Source organism: Gopherus flavomarginatus, chromosome 1 (assembly GCF_025201925.1).
Source record: "Gopherus flavomarginatus isolate rGopFla2 chromosome 1, rGopFla2.mat.asm, whole genome shotgun sequence".
Classification (NCBI taxonomy): domain Eukaryota; kingdom Metazoa; phylum Chordata; order Testudines; family Testudinidae; genus Gopherus; species Gopherus flavomarginatus.
In genome coordinates, this window is record NC_066617.1 from 135,203,550 (window position 1) to 135,221,327 (window position 17,778).

The window sequence follows — 17,778 nt, forward strand, 5'->3', positions numbered from 1 at the left end:
TCAACATCAACAGGGCGGATCAAACTGCTGCTGTGCCATGTAGCAGAGCAAAAGTCCTAAATTATATATGGAGAAACCTGTCCAGGGCTTCAGGTTAGAATCCAAATAATCTGCATAGTGGTATATTTTCAATTTAAAGATTTAGAGAACTTTGGATCAGATGTGTGTGTGTTTAGAGGATACCAATCTGAATTAAACACAGGGAGACAGGAGTACAAGATATAATAGTCGTTGGTTTCCTCCAGTTTTCCAGTAGCATAGGACTTTTGCACAGAAAAATGACTGAAATATCTGCCAGTCTCGTAAACTTCCAAGATCCCGAACATTTGGGAACTTCTTAATCACTTTGTGAATTAAATTCAACAGAAGTTTATATCTCCATGCTTCACTCAGCTGGTTTGGAATACACTGAGGAACCAAACCTTTATTTATTCTGTAATATGTGGTGTTACATTTATAGATGTATTGGCGAAATAACCAGCCTTTCCCTTACACAGGACCAGAATGCACCAGAACCACTATGGCCCCCTCCCTCCCCCACCGCCACCATCATCATCATCATCATCAAGGTTGCCAACAGCCCCATATAACAAGGGTTGTCCCTTATTTAAATAGAAGATTACCTGTCCCATGCTTCACCTCTGTACAACAAGAGTTGGGAGTTGCAAAAGGCAGCAAGAAATACCTCTGGCAAATGTAGGTGAGTACTGCTTATTAATAATAATAATAATAATCGTGATGATGATGACAATGATAATGATAGGAGTGCAGTCCCTCATTTTTGAAATACAACGTTGGAACCACCACCCCCCCTCATACCACCAACACTGTCACAGCCGCCATCCCTGCACAGACAGGAGAACCAGCATATGCAGAGCTCCATTAAGGTCTGTGCCGTCCCCAACAGGCTGTAGAGCCCAGTGAGGGCTCCCTGCTCTTAATATGCTGGGTAGTGGATTTGGGATAGAGTGGTTTGGAGCCAATGTATCTATGACTGTAGATTCATTGGATGTAGCAACCTCTTTCCTCTCCATGTAGATACAGCAGCTGTGAAGTCTGCTACAGACCTGATGTTCCAGTAGCAGCTGCAGAGCTACACTGAAGCTGCTCTGTAGCCTGGAGGGAGGAATTTGAACTCTCCAAAGCATATGACCTCCTTAGCAATTAGCATGCAGCCCATTTACTCGGGGGGTGGGTATTGTTGGGATCAGGGTATGACCCATTATATTTGTAAAGTGCTCTCATTATAGTAATTTTACAATGATCTTTCTACACTGTAATTTGGAAAATATGAGATTATAATGCAAATTATTTCACTCCTAAAGTGACTTATTAATCAAGATTTGTGGGCACTATTTATGGGTTAACTGTAATAGTGTTAATGTGGAAAAAAATTATCTCCAGGAAATTATTGTTGAGTATTGAGAGAGATCATTCTTATCATAAACAACATTAATTGTCTAAAAGGAATAGCTGTGATTTCTGAAATGATTGCAGATCATAAGTGAAAGATCCCACACTATGCACTGCTTTGTAGATCATAACTGTACTAATATAACTGCCAATTGCATTTCAAGTTGCAAATACTGAGGTCAAGAGATTTTTTTATGAATAAATATCAAGGGATAAGGCTAGAGAAGTTAAACAAGATGTAAATTGTAACCAGACAAGATCCCAAGAAGTAAAAGGTCATAATTTCAGCCTGAAATGTGTGTGTTACAATTGCTGAAGTTATTAAAAAGATCTTGGTCACTGAATTTTGTCAAATCATCAACAAATGATGAAATAATTATGGATGAAATCTCATCAGACAGCATCTCTTATCCCTTGACTATAATGTTTCAAGGTGGGATATGCAGCCCCAGCCACATCCCCGAGGCACAGAAACAGGCTGATGTAATATTCAACTAGAAGACAAAGTTGGATATGCCATACATATTTATGAAAAAGTACTTTATTTCCAGAGCTCCAAAGGCCTAGTAGAAACAAATCAGCTAATAGGTTACCTAAATAGCTAATTAAATTTTATTACTGAACCAGTCTGGTTGTAGGAAACATCATAATATGATTACAGATGTGACTGATGTGCTGAATGATGTATATGTGTCTCCAAGGGGGGAGGGGGAATCACAGATGCAAGAGGCAACTCCTTGCCTGAGGAGGTTGTGTAGGCTAGGACTATAACAGCGTTTAAAAGAGAACTAGATAAATTCATGGAGGTTAAGTCCATTAATGGTTATTAGCCAGGATGGGTAAGGAATAGTGTCCATAACCTCTGTTTGTCAGAGGGTGGAGATGGATGGCAGGAGAGAGATCACTTGATCATTACCTGTTAGGTTTGCTCCCTCTGGGGCACCTGGCATTGGCCACTGTTGGTAGACAGAATACTGGGCTGGATGGACCTTTGGGGTCTGACCCAGTATGGCCGTTTTTCTAATTGACCAAAGATTCTCTGTGATAGTTATTACTCCATTCATTATATTCCCTCAGTACTGGTAGATTCTCTTACATTGTTAGTAATTTCCCAGTAATTTGTGACTTTGTGTAGTTATTTTGAACTTGAAGTACTGAAAGCAGAGTTCCTAATTTGAATACCAGGGCTTCATTCTTTTTCAGTTACAATGGTGTAACTCATGCTATACTCCAGAATAATGCAGCAGATTTTGGTCTCCAATGTCATAAGAGCTATACATGTTAAGAGTATACTGTTTGCAACTATTAACCAAGTAAACCAAGTTAAAAAAATTCAATGAAACAAATAATCTCCTCTAGGTTTTAAGCCTGTGTTGTCATTGAGTCCTACTAACTAGAAAAAACTGTATATGGATGGAGAGAAATAGCCATGTATTAAACTGTACACTCTAGGGGCTTGCCCACACACAGAAGTTGTACTGGTTTAACGTAAATCTATTAAAAAAAATTAGTTAAACAAGTGCAAATCTCTGTGTGGACACACATACCCATTTAAAACTGGCTATATCAGCTTGGCTTGCACCTGTAAATTTACAGATACTCATTTATTAAGGGATTCTATAGCTATTTTACCCACCACTGACACACAGCCACCTTGGGACAGAATGAAGCAGCTGTTTAACATTTCACAGGCAATATCACAGAACAATTTAGGACAGTAAGGTTATGACTCTCTGCTTTCCTGTATAATTATGGAGCTGTGTTTCCCTCTTCCATGACATCTGCCTCAGTCCCCACAAATGAGAGCAGTTTAAATTAGCTTCTCTCTTAACCTCTAGAACACTGCTCCTTTTCTAAGTGTCCATACTTCTGTTACAGAAGGGAGTGGCAGGGAAACCCAGAGGAAATAATTTTGAGATTTAAAATGCATGTATGAAATACATAACATCCCTGGAACAGTACTATAGATTCAAATCCCAATAAGATTTACTCAGCTCTTTGTCTGTTTGAGGGAGATTAAATTGACTACAAAGCAGTGCATAGTGTGGGATCTTTCAGACGAGACCTTGAACAACCAGGAGCCTTTTGCACTGCATGAACATGGACACTGCTGCTGCTCCCCCGTTGACTCTGCTTGCCCCTCTCGCTGAGCTGGAGTACAGGAGTCAGTGGAAGAGAGCTCGGGAATTGATTTATCGCGTCTAAACTAAACGCGATAAATTGATCCCCGCTGGATCGATCGCTACCTGCCGATCCGGTGGATAGTGAAGACATACCCTTAGAAACGGTTGTTTTTAATTATATTGCTAAATTCAAAACTTATTTTCCATAGAATCACTCTGTGCCCAGAAACCTTTCTTTTACACCTTCTGGCATACAAAATATTAAATTGCCCCAAAATATTCAGATATGTTGCCACCTTGAATAGTCATGTTGTTCTCTTACTAAACACATATCTTGTTTTCGCATCTGTGTAATGATAATTATAGTGACCCAGAGGAGCTAGCGAACAGGAACAGCAGACAGGGGAGTTTTGTGCGGTTTAGAGAGGAAGTGTAAGAGGCAGATCTACCTAACAAACTTACTCAAAACTTAGGCCAATAACTGCCTCGCCTCAACCTTCACCCTGCCCCCCCTCCCTCCCCGCAAGAGTAAAAACAGTGCAGGCAGAAGCAAGCAACAGAGTAGGGGCTATTCACTTTATTCCACTGAAGGCAACATGTATGATTACCTGCGTTGTGAGTAGGTGGCATGTGTGTGTATATGGTGCAAGCAGCTCATGGCCTTCAAAGACATAATGCAGGTTCTTGAAGCCAGAGTGGCTGAACTGGGAGGAGCTAAAGGAGACAGAAATACACACACAAGACTTTCAGGGACACAATAGAAAGGTCCCAGCCTCAGTCTGACAGCCTTGGTGCTGTTGAGGAGGATGAAAGTCTCAGGAAAGAAGAGCATCAAGCTGAAATGGAGGGAAACGATCCCAGAGTTGGGACCCTCCTTCTAAATGATGTCATGGTATCCTTTCACACAGAGGATGGGGTGGGAACCCAAGTTACTAGGAAGAGCCAAGTAATAGTAACGGAGGATTCAGTTTTTAGAAAAATAGATAGTTGGGTTTGTGATGACCAGGAGAACTGCATGGTGAATTGGCTGCTAGGTGTGAAGATTGCAGATCTCATGAGACATTTAGACAGACTTATGTGCAGTGCTGGGGAGGAGCCAGTGGTCATGATACATGTAGGTTCCAATGACAGGAACAGGTAGGAGACAGGTTCTGGAGGCCAAATTTATGTTGCTAGATAAGAGATTAAAGTCCAGCATCTCCATTGTAGCATTCTCTGAAACACTTCCATTTCCACACGAAGGACCAGGAAGACAGACTGAATTGCAGGGTCTCTCATCTAAACCAAAATGGAACCAAACTGCTGGCATGTCATATTAGAAAGGTTGTAGATCAGGGGTCGGCAACCTATGGCACACGTGCCAAAGACTGCACGCGAGCTGATTTTTTAATGGCACACTGCTGCCTGCTGGAGTTCTGGCAGGTAGCAATGTGCCATTAAAAATTCTGCCCAGCCCGGCTCACTCTTCTCCACACTCCGCCCTCCCCCCCACGGGGGCCAGGGGCAAGGGGCAGAAGCTTGGTCCTACTGGCTCCCCGGCCTCTTCCCGCAGTGTGCTGGGTTCCTGCCCCTCCTCCTCCTCTCCATTCCTCCCTCCCTGCTGGCCGATCAGCTGATGGCCCTTGCAGGGGGTCGGGGAGGAGTGGAGTCAGCGTGCTCGCTGCGGCGGAGGCAGGGAAGAAGCGGGGGCAGGGCCTTGGGGAAGGGGTGGTGGAGGAATAGGGGCATATCCCTTCCAGCCCCCTGCCATGAGCACCCCATGACCCCAGCCGTCTGCCCTGACCCCCCCTCACACACACCCAGCCCTCTCCCCTGAGCTCTGCACCCGCACACACCCCAGGCCCCTGTCCTTAGCCCTGTACCCCCCTCATACACACCCAGCCCTCTGCTTGACTCCTTTACTCCCTTCATGCCCCAGCCCTAACTCTGGCACCCCCACACATGCCTAGGTCCCCCACACCCCATGCCCTGACACCTGCACCCCCCTCACATGCCCCCAGCCTTCTGCCTTGACTCTTGTAGCCTCCTACATACCCAGACACCCTCCACACCCCATGCACCCACCACATCTCTTCCCTTATCCTGAGCACCAAACAGGAGCTTCTGCACCACCACCCCACATTCCCACCTGCACCTCTCGCACCAAATGGGAGCTGCCTCGGTAAGTGTCCCACACTCAAACCTCCTGCCCCAGCCCCGAGCTCCCTCCCTCATTCTAGCTCCTGGCCAGACCCTTCACCCCCAGCCCTGTGCTCAGTACACTCCCAGCCTCAGCTCAGTGCAGAGAGAGGAAGAGAATAGGCCAGAACGAGGTAGAAGGTAGGTACCCACTGTATGTGGGCAGGGCCGTGACCCAGACCAGCAGCAGGCTGAGCGGGTCTGGTAGCTGGAATCCCGGCTGGCAGGAGCCAGCGGATGGAACCCCTGAGTGGCAGTGGGTTGAGCTGCTCAGCCCACTGCCGGTCTGGAGTCCCAGCTGCCAGCCCCGCACAGCCCGCTGCTGGTCTGGGGTTCTGGCTGCCGGACCCTTGCCAGCCGGGATCCCGGACGCTGGCCTTGCTTAGCCCGCTGCTGGCCTATGTGAACAGACCCCAGTCCAGCAGCGGACTGAGTGGGCCGGCGGCGTAAGATCAGCATTTTAATTTCATTTTAAATGAAGCTTCTTAAACATTTTGAAAACCTTGTTTATTTTACAATACAACACTAGTTTAGTTATATAATATATAGACTTATAGAGAGAGACCTTCTAAAAAACATTAAAATTTATTACCGGCACGCGAAACCTTAAATTAGAGTGAATAAATGAAGACTCGGCACACCGCTTCTGAAAGGTTGCCGACCCCTGTTGTAGATGATTTTTTAAACTAAAGGCTGGAGGAAAGCTGACAGGTAAGGAGGAGCACACAGTTGGGGCAGGAACATCCCTTATAGATGAATTTATTGAAGGAGAAATTGTATATCCTAGTAAAGAGGATAGGGAAGAAATTACAAGCTAGTGGAGAACAGTCAAATGTAAAAGAGTGCCATATCAATAGCAACAAGGAGTCCAGTGGCACCTTAAAGACTAACACATTTATTTGGGCATAAGCTTTTGTGGGTAAAAAAAACACTTCTTCAGATGCATGGAGTGAAAGTAACAGAACACCACTGGCCATCATGTACAGCCCCCAGTTAAAACCCCTGCAGCACATCAACGATCTACAACCTATTCTGGAAAACGATCTCTCACTCTCACAGATTTTGGGAGGCAGGCCAGTCCTCGCTTACAGGCAGCCCCCAGCCTGAAGCAAATACTCACCAGGAACTACACACAACACCACAGAAACTCTAACCCAGGAACCAATCCCTGTAACAAACCTCATTGCCTACTCTGTCCCCATATCTATTCTAGCGACACCATCAGAGGATTCAACCACATGAGTCACACCATCAGGGGCTTATTCACGTGCACGTCTACTAATGTGATGTATGCCATCATGTGCCAGCAGTGCCCCTCTGCCATGTACATTGGCCAAACAGGACAGTCCCTACATAAAAGAATAAATGGACACAAATCAGACATCAGGAACGGAAACATACAAAAGCCAGTAGGAGAACACTTCCATCTTCCTGGACATTCTATAATGTCTATAAAAGTAGCCATACTTGAACAAAAAACTTCAGAAACTGATTTCAATGAGAAACTGCGGAACTAAAATTAATTTGCAATTTAACAGCATTAATTTGGGCTTGAATAGGAACTGGGAGTGGCTGGCTCACTACAAAAGCAGCTTTGCCTCTCCTGGAATTGACATCTCCTCATCAATTATTGGGAGTGGACTACATCCACCCTGGTCAAATTGGCCCTGTCAACACTGGTTCTCCACTTGTGAGGTAACTCCCTTCTCTTTGTGTGTCAGTATATAATGCCTGCATCTGTAATTTTTACTCCGTGCATCTGAAGAAGTGGTTTTTTACCCACAAAAGCATATGCCCAAATAAATCGGTTAGTCGTTATGGTGTCACCGGACTCCTTGCTGTTTTTGTGGATACAGACTAACACAGCTACCCCCTGATACTTGAGTCCCATTTCAGTATAACTCCTGAAGGCAAGCAACTGAATATTTGCAAAGTGTACAAGTGCTATATACACATGCTAGAAATATAAATACTAAGATGGATGAACTAGAGTGCTTGGCATTAAATGAGGATATTGATATAATAGGCATCACAGAAATTTGGTGAAATGAGGATAATCAAGGGAACATGGTACTACCAGGGAACAAAATATAAAAGAATGACAGAGTAGGTCATTCCCATGGGGGAGTGGTACTATATGTGAAAGAAAGCATAGGGTCAAAGTGAAACATCTTAAATTAATTAACTGTGCCATAGAATCTCTGTAGACAGAAATGCTTGAATAGTAAGTGTATAGCAGTAGGAATATACTGCTGACCTCCTGGTCAGGTGGTGATTGTGAAATGCTCAGGAAGATTAGACAGGCTACAAAGGCAGAGAACACAATAATAATGGGGGATTTCAACTATTCTCATATTAAACAGGTATATGTTCTTAGAAAATTCTGCAGAGATAAAACTTCTAGACACTATAAATGACTGCTTCTTGAAGCAGCTTGTCCTGGAACCCACAAGGAGACAGGCAATTCTTGATTTAGTCCTAAGAGGCACACAGGATCTGGTCCAAGAGGTGAATATAGCTGCACCGCTTGGTAATAGTAACCATAATGTAATTAAATTTAACATACTCGTAGGGAGGAAAAGCCAAAGAAACCCACAACAGTAGCATTTAACTTCAAAAGGGGGATTTCACAAAAATGAGGAAGCTAGTTAAATAGAAGTTAAGTGGACAGTCACAAGGGTGAAATGCCTGCAAACTGTGCAAGACTATTTTAAAGCATGCATCAAAGAGGCTCAAACTAAATGTATATTCCAATTAAAAAAAAACCAGTAAGAGGACCACAAATGCCACCACAGCACAACAGCTGAGTAAAAGAGGTGGTTAAAGGCAAAAAGACATCCTTTAAAAACTGGAACCCGAATCCTAGTGACAAAAATAGAAGGGAGCAAAAACTCTGTTAAGTCAAATGTAAAAGTATAATAAGGCAGGCCAAGAAAGAATTTGAAGAGAAACTAGCTAAGGACACAAAAACCATCAAAAAAAAGCATTAAATACATCAGAAGCAGGGAGCCTAACAAACAGTCAGTGGGGCCACTGGACAATTGAGGTACTAAAGGACTACTTAAGGAAGACAAGGCTATTGTGGAGAAGCTAATTGAATTCTCTGCATCTGTCTTCACTGCAAAGGATATGGGTAGGGCCCTACCAAATTCACAGTCCATTTTGGTCAATTTCAGAGTTATAGGATTTTTAAAATAATAAAATTCATTATTTCAGCTATTTAATTCTGAAATTTCATGCTGTTGTAATTGTAGGAGTCCTGACCAAAAAAGGAATTGTGGGGGATTGCCAGGTTATTGTACGGAGGGTTGCAGTACTGCTGCTGGGTAGAGCTGGGCAGCTCGATAGCGGTGGCTGCTAGCTGCCAGCCCAGCTCTGAAGGCAGAGCCCCAGTCAGCAGCAGTGAAGAAGTAAGGATGACATGGTATGGTATTGCCACACTTACTTCTGCGATGCTGCTGGTGGGGCACTGCCTTCAGAGGTGGGCAACTGGCCAACAGCCTCCACTCTGCATCCACCCAGCTCTGAAGGCAGTGTGGCCACCTGCAGCAGCGCAGAAGTAAGGGTAGCAATACTGCGACCCCCCCTAAGAATAACCTTGCGACCCCCCTGCACATTCCTTTTGGGTCAGGACCCCCAATTTGAGAAACGCTGGTCTCCTCTGTGAAATCTGTATAGTATAGGGTAAAAGCACACACAAGACCAGATTTCCCAGTCCGTGACACGTTTTTCATAGCCGTGAATTTGGTAGGGCCCTAGATATGGAGGAAATTCTCACACCCAAGCCATTCTTTTTAGGTTACAGATCTGAGGCACTGTCCCAGATTGAAGTGTCAATAGAGGAGGTTGTGGAAGAAGTTGATAAACTAAACAGTAATAAGTATTCACCCAAGAGTTCTGAAGGAGCTCAAATGTGAAATTGTGGACCTACAAACTTTGGTATGTAAACTAGCGCTTAAATCAGTCACTGTACCACGTGACTGGAAGGTAGCTAATGTGATGCCTATTTTTTAAAACGGCTCCAGCCTGGCAATTACAGGCTAGTAAGCCTAACTTCAGAATCAGGCAAATTGGTTGAAACTATAGTAAAGAACAAAATTATGAGACACATAGATAAACTTGATATGTTGGGGAAGAGTCAACACAGCTTTTGTAAAGTAAATTCATGCCTCACCAATCCATTCAAATTCTTTGTTTACAGGCATGTAAACAAAGGTGATCCAGTCGAGATAGTTGTGATGGGATCCCCTGGGTGCAGCCTGGGACTGTGGGACCACTGTGCCCCCTTAACTCTCCAGCCTGGGCTGTTTCTCTCAATACTTGGCTAGTAACAAGGAGCAAACCCCTCCAGGCTCTGTTATCACTCAGCACAACTGCATGTGGAGCCCCACACCCAGCTAGATTGCATGAATGCTCCCAGAGCAACTCATGAAACCACACAGAGAGAGGCACCAGCCAAATCCCCTCAGCTCCCAACCTTGTACTTCAGGAAAATACCATCTTGCACTGTTCAAGACACTTTCTTGAGCAATGCAAGATTATTAATTGGTTCACCACTTCATCAATGGAAAATGGATATACACCAGCCTTTGTAAACCTGAGCAGATTTACCAAGCACTTCAGGTAAACTCACTGGTAAAGATAAACAGTAAAACAGGATTATTGATTACAAAAGATAGATTTTAAGTGATTATAAGTGATAGGCAAAAAGTCAGGGTGGTTACCAAAAGAAAAGAAAATATAAGCATGCAGTCTAAACCTTGACCCTTATCACACTAGACAGTATTTAGCTCAAGTAATGTTCTCACCCCACTGGCTCTTAAAGTCCTTAATATATAGGTTTGTCTCTTAAACCTGGGCCAGTCTCTTCTATTGGAGTCTTCAGTTTTCTGAGCATTCTTGCTGCTTGCAGTGTAGGTGGTGGGAGGAGAAAAGACCAAGCATGAGGCTACTGTGTTCTGTTTTATACCCTTAGTCCATGTGCTTGGAGAAAATAAGTCCAGGCATGTCTGGTGGGCATTGCTGAGTCACCAGGCAAGGTTGAGCAATTCCCCTGGTGTGGACTTCTAAAAGTGAGTCACTGAATTGTAACTTCCTTGCTGGACAATGGCTGTTGATGGCTGTTCAACACCTGCCCAGGCGTTGGTTAGTCTCATAACTTCATATGCACTAACGATATACATATTTAGATAGAACAATGGCTTTCCAGCAGAATATAACCTTTTTCCTGATACCTCACATAGCACGCTTTATGTGAAATATCACAATGATATATAAATGATGAATATGGGGGTTACAGGACACTGCCCCTAGGTATAGAGTGTCACAATAGTATACTTGGACTTTCAGAAAATCTTTGACAAGTTTCTTCACCAAAGGCTTTTAAGCAAACTAAGCAGTCATGGGAGAAGAGGGAAGAACCTCTCATTAATCAGTAACTGTTGAAAGACAGGAAACAGAGGGTCAGTTTTCACAGTGGAGAGAGGTAAACAGTGGGGTCACCCAAGAATGTGTATTTGGATTTGTGCTGTCCAACATATTTATAAATGCGCTGGAAGAGGGGGTGAATAGTGTCAAAATTTGCAGACAAAACAAAATTATTCAAGATAGGTGAGTCCAAAGCTGACTGCAAAGTGTTACAAAGGAATCTCGCTAAATTGGGTGATTGGGCGACAAAATGGCAAATGAAGTTTAATGCTGAGTGCCAAATAATGCATCTGGAAAAAATAATCCCAACTATACATACAGAATGATGGAGCCTAAATTAGCGGTTGTCACGCAAGAAAGAGATCTGAGAGTCATTGTGGATAGTTCTCTGAAAACAATCATTCAGTGTGCAGTGGCAGTCAAAAAAGCCACTATATAAATCCATGGTATGCCCACACCTTGAGTACTGCATGCAGTTCTGGTTGCCCCATCTCAAAAAAGATATTTTAGAATTTGAAAAGGTGCAGAGAAGGACAACAAAAATGATTAAGGATATGGAACAGTTTCCATACGAGGAGAGATTAAAAAACTGGGACTGTTCATTTTAGAAAAGAGATGAGTGGGGGTGTGTGTGTGTGTGATAAAGAGTTTATAAAATCATGATTGGTGTGGAGCACATGAATAAGGAAGTGTTATTTACCGCTTTACATAACACCAGACCTAGGCTGTCACCCAATAAAATTAATAGGTAGCAGGTTTGAAACAAACATACTGTCAATGTGGGATTTTGTTAAGGCCAAAAAATATAACTGGGTTCAAAAAAGAATTAAATAAATACATGGAGGATAGATCCATCAATGGCTATTAGCCAAGATGGTCAGGGATGTAAACTCATGCTCTGGGTGTCCCTAACCCTCCAACTGCCAGAAGCTGGGATTGGATGACGGGGAATAGACCACTCAAATTGCCCTGTTCTATTCATTAACCCTGAAATATCAACCACTGGCCACTGTCAGAGGCACAATACTGTGCTCAATGGACCATTGGTCTGACCAAGTATGGCTGTTCTTATGTTCTGATATGGCCATGATTTTATGTGACTTACATGCTGATATGGCATGATTTGACATGTCCCTAAGTCAGCAACACTTAAAAATATTCTGATCAGAAAATTTAGTTTCCAATGTTTGAAAAATTTACTGATACCAAATTTCCTGGTTTTGAAATACAGCTATAGTCAAGGGTGATTTTTTTCCAAATCTGACAATCTAAATCTGCAATTTTCATTCATATATGTTATGTCCAGCTCTCTGAGAGCTTGCACACACTACCACTTATGTCAGTATAACTTATGTTGCTCAGAGGTGTGAATAAGGGATGCCCTGATTGACATAAGTTACACCAACCTAAGTGCCTATGTGGCCAGCATTATGTTGGCAGTAGAGCTTCTCCTGCCAATACAGCTACCCGTCTCTCACGTACCTGGTTTTATTATGTTGATGGGAGAGCTCTCTTCTGTCATCATAGAGTGTCTTCACCTGACATGCTATAGCAGCACAGCTGCATCAGCGCAGCTGCACTGCTGTATCGCTTCTAGTGTAGACTAGTCCACGGATCTTGAAATTTCTCATTTTTATCTTCAGATAGAGGGTCTGATTTTCATTTACTCTGAGGCAGTGGTTCCCAAACTGGGGTTCGTGAACCCCTTGGGGTTCGCAAAATGTTACAAGGGGTTCGTGGGGAAAAAATTCCTGAATGGAGGAGAGAGCTGTCACTAGGGATCCCGGGCAGCACGGGGCCAGCAGCCCGAAGCCCCTGAACTTCCAAGAGCTAAGCAGATCAAAGTAAGCATATCTATCACACTGAGGAGATGTAAACTTCAACACTCCTTATAAGAAATGGAAAAGGAGGTGGATACTTTTTGCTGTTTTTAAAATTAAATAGGCAGCTAGAATTGTTTTTAAAATTATTATGAAGAACAAGTTTAAGCTTTGTTGTAACGTGCACTGTTTGCCTGGACTGCTGAATACCTGAATGCTTGTGTAGGAGAAACTTTTTGAGTTGGCTTCTTAAATACCTTCATGGTGTTTCACATCTGATACTCCTTGATGAAATATAGGAGCCTTGTCTTATAACAGACTTATTTAAAATGATATAAGCTATGAAAGTGAGATCTTGGAAGAGCATTGCCGTTTTCATCATGTAATAAAACTATTGTAATGATAAATAATAATTAATAATAGTGTGTAATAAGCATGACATAAAAACAATTTTTATATTTCCAAGATCACTGCTTTTATAATTTATACTCAGGTAAAGGAGAAAATCCCTGGAAATATTCATTTTTAGGAGAGGTTCACGAGACTTGACATTTTAGTGAAAGGGGTTCACAGGTTGTTAAAGTTTGGGAACCACTGCTCTAAGGCCATTTACACTGCTCAGACAGCCTAAAGGGGTCAAAAAGTAGGCATAAATTATATACACTCACTTTAAGGCCCCTTTACATTGCCAGAGAGGTATAAGTTTCCTTGGTGTAAATGCAAATTGGACCTTAAATGTTTTGAATTCCTAGATCAGCAAAGACATCAAGGGAAATAGAGGGTTATTTCTGGAGCCATACCTCTAACCTTGAGCCTAGTTGCTTCCCAAATAAAAGTCCTTAAAGGAAAACCAAGGATGCTGAAGATATGCTGTTCGTGATTTAGGAGGTGTCACTCTTGTCTTTGCATTAGCACTGAGCCAATTCCCCAGCCACTGTTATGGAAAACTGCGTTGCTGGAGGTATTGTTTTTCAGAAGAATCATAAATGCAAGGTCCTCACAACTTATAGTTACTGAAGATGCAACTTTTGAGGTCCTGGCCAAAATCTCATTCGAGTCATTTACTTTTCAAATAGCTAGACTTCTTTACCCTTTAATGTCTGGTGTATAAGTTACTCAGTGCAGTCCTAAACTGTTGTTCACTATTGTGTACTGTTGAAAAGTTGAAGTTTTTTACCTTGGTTATGGCTGCATTCCTGGGGTGACTGAATAGATTCCTTTGTACAACTTTTAAAAAGGTAACATTTTAAAGAATAAAAACTACAAAAATAGTCTTACACAAAACCACATACCCATCACATTAGAGAAACATATCACTGAAACTCGGGGGAGAGGGGAAATTATAAATATATCATTACACTGAAACACGCAAAAATGCAGTCATGGTGTGGCAGATATAAAAAACTAATTGCATTGAGAAACATTTTCCATATAGAAAGTAAAATATTATTAAAGCTAATGTTAGAATTATGTAATACACAGGTTGAAAAAAGAGTTTCTGTACATTATCCACAAATACAAAGTTTGTTTTTAAAAGTCGTATGATACGTATAGTACATAATCAGCACTGACCTAAATTTAGGTGAATACATTTAAGAATACAGTTTAGATATTAGCATCCAAGTATTCACTTATGAGAAGTTGTGCAGAGAGTTGGTTGTGGAAAGCAAAATATATCAATGAGTGGAGATTGTCCCTCAGTAATTGAGAATTAGGGTAGGTTATCCATTTAGAAAACACAGTCTATCAGGGAAGTATTTCAGTTACTTTCCTTACTGTGCTTCTCATCGGCACTCCAGCTCATCCCTCCTGGTATCGCTGATGTCCAATGATGTGTTCTGTGTAGATGTCCCGCGACCATCTAATGGCATCTGATACCATGAGTTGCTGCATCAATATTAAAGCCTAATAAAGTCCAAAGAGGTGGTTGACTCAAAATTCAAAAATCAGGAAGATATTTTTAGGGATTTCATATATATTAATTTTGTCATGATTGGCCCATAGTTGAAAAGTGGAAGGGACACATAGAAGTAAAAACATGTAACACCTTTGGAGGGGTTTGGGTCACAGAAACTCTCTCAAGACTGTCACTAGATGTGCTGGGATACCACTGAGAACTCCCCTGTTAGAGATGGCATCCCTCCACTCCCTTCTTGCTGAGTTAGACAGTTCAGTCTGCTACAGCACAGACCAAGGGGTTTGGCCACGCCCCCCTGCAATTCACTGAAACTGAGATCCACTCAGCTCAGGGGCTTCCTAGTTAACAGAGACTTTCCCAGCACCCAGTATTCAGTCTTTCTGGGAGCCTAAAACCCAAATAAATTAGTTTTAGCCTGTCTAAGGCTTATAGAGAGTAAACTCATAAATTGTCTGCCCTCTATAAAACTGATAGAGAGATATGCACAGCTGTTTTCTCCCCCAGGTATTAATTGCTTACTCTGGGTTAATTAATAAACAAAAGTGATTTATTAAGTATAAAAAGTAGGATTTAAGTGGTTCCAAGTAATAACAGACAGAACAAAGTAAGATACCAAGCAAAATAAAACAAAACACGCAAGTCTAAGCCTAATATAGTAGGAAACTGAATACAGGTAACTCTCACCCTCAGAGATGTCCCAATAAGCTTCTTTCACAGACTAGACTTCTTCCTAGTCTGGGCCCAATCCTTTTTCAGACCAATGTTGTGATTTATAGCATGGGTCCAGCAATCACTCACATCCCCGTGTTACAGTCCTTTGTCCCAGTTTCCTTCAAGCATCTCTTTGGGGTGGAAAGGCCATCTCTTGAGCCAGATAAAGACAAAATGGAGAGGCTTCCAGGGCCTTTTATCTTCTCAGCAGAAACCCCTTTGTTCTTCTGTGCAAAATCACTGCAACGAGATGGAGTTCGTAGCCACCTGGGCAAGTCACATGTCCATGAATGATTCAGCTTTTTACAGGTAGAGCAGCCATTGTTCACATGCTACCGTGAACGTTCTCAGGAAGGCTCCTCATATGTGGATCGGAGTCTCCCCAGGTCCATTGTCAGTTAAGTGTTTCTTGATTGGGCACTTAATCTGAAGAGTCCCTTCACAATAAGCTGGCCAAATGCTTCACTGGTACTACTTAGAATCAAACACACTGAGATACAAGTACATAGCCAATATTCATAACTTTAAATACAAAAATGGTACATGCATACAAATAGGATGAATATATTCTGTAGATCATAACCTTTGCAAAGATATGTTACAGGCATTTCTAGCATAAAACATATTCCAGTTATGTCATATTTACACTCATAAGCAGTGCCATAAGGGTGATCTGAAATACTACACTAAGCCTCCAAGGGACTCACCCCAGAACTACAGCAGTAATGGTGACAGAGGCCAAGGACTCTGTTTCCCAGATTGCCTCAATCCAGGGCAGAGATAGAACTGGCAGCCACACTACTGGGAGCAATCATGAGCCAGGACTCAGAATAAAGGGTGTGACTTTACTTTCAGTGTGCTGTGCTTGGAGTGTAGCAGGGAAAGGAGCTATTCAGCTGTGGAGGACACTTCTACCCTTCACATTCCTACCCAAGGAGAGACTTTGAGCTCTTATAGGATTTCTGGGACATTGAACAGTGTCATTGCAGCAGAGACCAGAAACCCAGAAGACTGAGCAGAGAGTCACAGTGAGGCTACCAAGAGCTAGTCTAAATCCACATTTGAATCCAGACAAAGAGTCACAAGGATGATCTGACCATCCTTGGTATGGATATGTTGTAAGAACACCCTTGTTTATTTAGTGATATTGTGTTTAAGCTGGCCCCTGATTTCACTGTTTCTCCACCCATCACAGACTGTGTCTAAACTCATCGTATGCATAGGTAAGTGCTGGGAGAGAGCAGTGTGGCTGTAAATGTTGGGGGTGAGGTAGAGTTTATGTATTGTTAATTTTATCATTTATTATCCTAATCTCTTTTTTCATTGTTCCCTATCCTGAGTTTCCCATACATAATAAAGCCCCTGTTACTGTTTTATCACTCCAGTAATTGTGGTAGGTGTTTGATTTTATTTTTTGTGTTCTGACTGACACTCCTGTGTATGAGATTGGATGACGAATATTTTCCTAAGGGACAGCCCCTCTGTGTTCTCTGCAGAAAGGGGCTTTTCCTTGGGTGGAGGCACCGGATGCCCTTATAGCCAAACCCAGGACCCATATCCCTGAGGAGAAAAGGGAGAGGCTGCAGCCATGCCTCAGGATGGGGTTACAAAATGGAGGCACTGCTGGGATTCTAACTACAACAGGATTTTGATTGATAAGAAGAGTAGGGCTTGTCTACACGTACGGTGCTGTAGCCCTTAATGAAGATACTACCTATACTGATGGGAGAGCTTCTCCTGTTGGCATAGATAAGGTGGTATTTTGTATCAGGTGATCTTATCACCTGACATAGGGCTTGTCTACACTGGGAATTTAAAGTGCTGCAACTTTCTTGCTCAGGGATGTGGAAAAAAAACCCCTGAGTGCAGCAAGTTTCAGTCCTGTAAAGTGCCAGTGTAGACAGCACTGGGAGCTATTCTCCTCGTGGAGGTGGTTTGTTGCGACTACACAAGCCATGTTAAAACTGCCGCAGCAGTGCTTTAATGTTGCCAGCGAAGATGTGCCCTTATTGGTGTCACAGCTATGTCCTAGTACGCCTCTCAGGAAGGACAGAGATTAGTATCTTCACACTCTTATTTTTTTATCTTAAATGGCGCATTCAGGATGATTGCTTACTGTCTGGTGGGCATTTTCCCAAGTACACACACAGTTGTAATTGTTACATACTCAATATTCCTAACTTCAAAT

The 17,778-nt window shown here is 42.6% G+C and overlaps 1 protein-coding gene across 1 annotated transcript in view; it reads left to right on the forward strand.

Annotated features, from left to right (window-relative positions):
* Positions 1-17,778, forward strand: part of TTC38 (tetratricopeptide repeat domain 38) — a 144,621-nt gene continuing 126,843 nt past the window's right edge. The window contains exons 1-2 of the mRNA XM_050965972.1: positions 1-93; positions 498-700. The gene's annotated coding sequence lies outside the window, so the exon portion shown is untranslated. The remainder of the gene's footprint in view (positions 94-497; positions 701-17,778) is intronic.